We start from the raw sequence: 506 nt of genomic DNA, 5'->3' as shown, positions 1-506 counted from the left end.
TCAAGATTTCGGTCCGTACGCTCTGATTTTCGATAAACTCGATCACGAACTAGTCTTAAGTCTCGAGAGTCGCGGGCATCTCCAGAGTCTCTCGTTTTCGCGTTGCTCTCGCTTTTTCTCTTCTCGGCTAGTCTCCCCCCTCCCTTCTCTCTCTCTCTATCTTGTCTCGCCGGGATCTCATTATTTCCACGACACCTGCTTTGTTGTCGATCGTTGTCAGCTGTTGAGGGTCTGCTTCGCACCTCTCCTTTACGTCTAGCAGCGTGCTGTAAATAAACATCGCCAGCGGCAGCCGAAATCGAAACGGTAACACGTTCTTGTGCAAAGAGAGTTATAAAGTGCCGTTATCCACGTACCATTTAAACGGCGACTTTCCCTGATGACGTTTCTTCCTTCTTCCTGCTCCCTCGGTGTCCTGTGGTCTCTTCCCTTCGTGGCTGGCGAGATGAGTTGGGGCACATTTTCTCAGGACGCGCTGACCATCCCACTTGCGGGACCGCATTCGC

The sequence above is a fragment of the Odontomachus brunneus genome, unplaced genomic scaffold (assembly GCF_010583005.1).
Source record: "Odontomachus brunneus isolate Ranch 3 - 2012 unplaced genomic scaffold, Obru_v1 Obru_scaffold_014, whole genome shotgun sequence".
Classification (NCBI taxonomy): domain Eukaryota; kingdom Metazoa; phylum Arthropoda; class Insecta; order Hymenoptera; family Formicidae; genus Odontomachus; species Odontomachus brunneus.
This window is presented reverse-complemented; position numbering follows the sequence as displayed.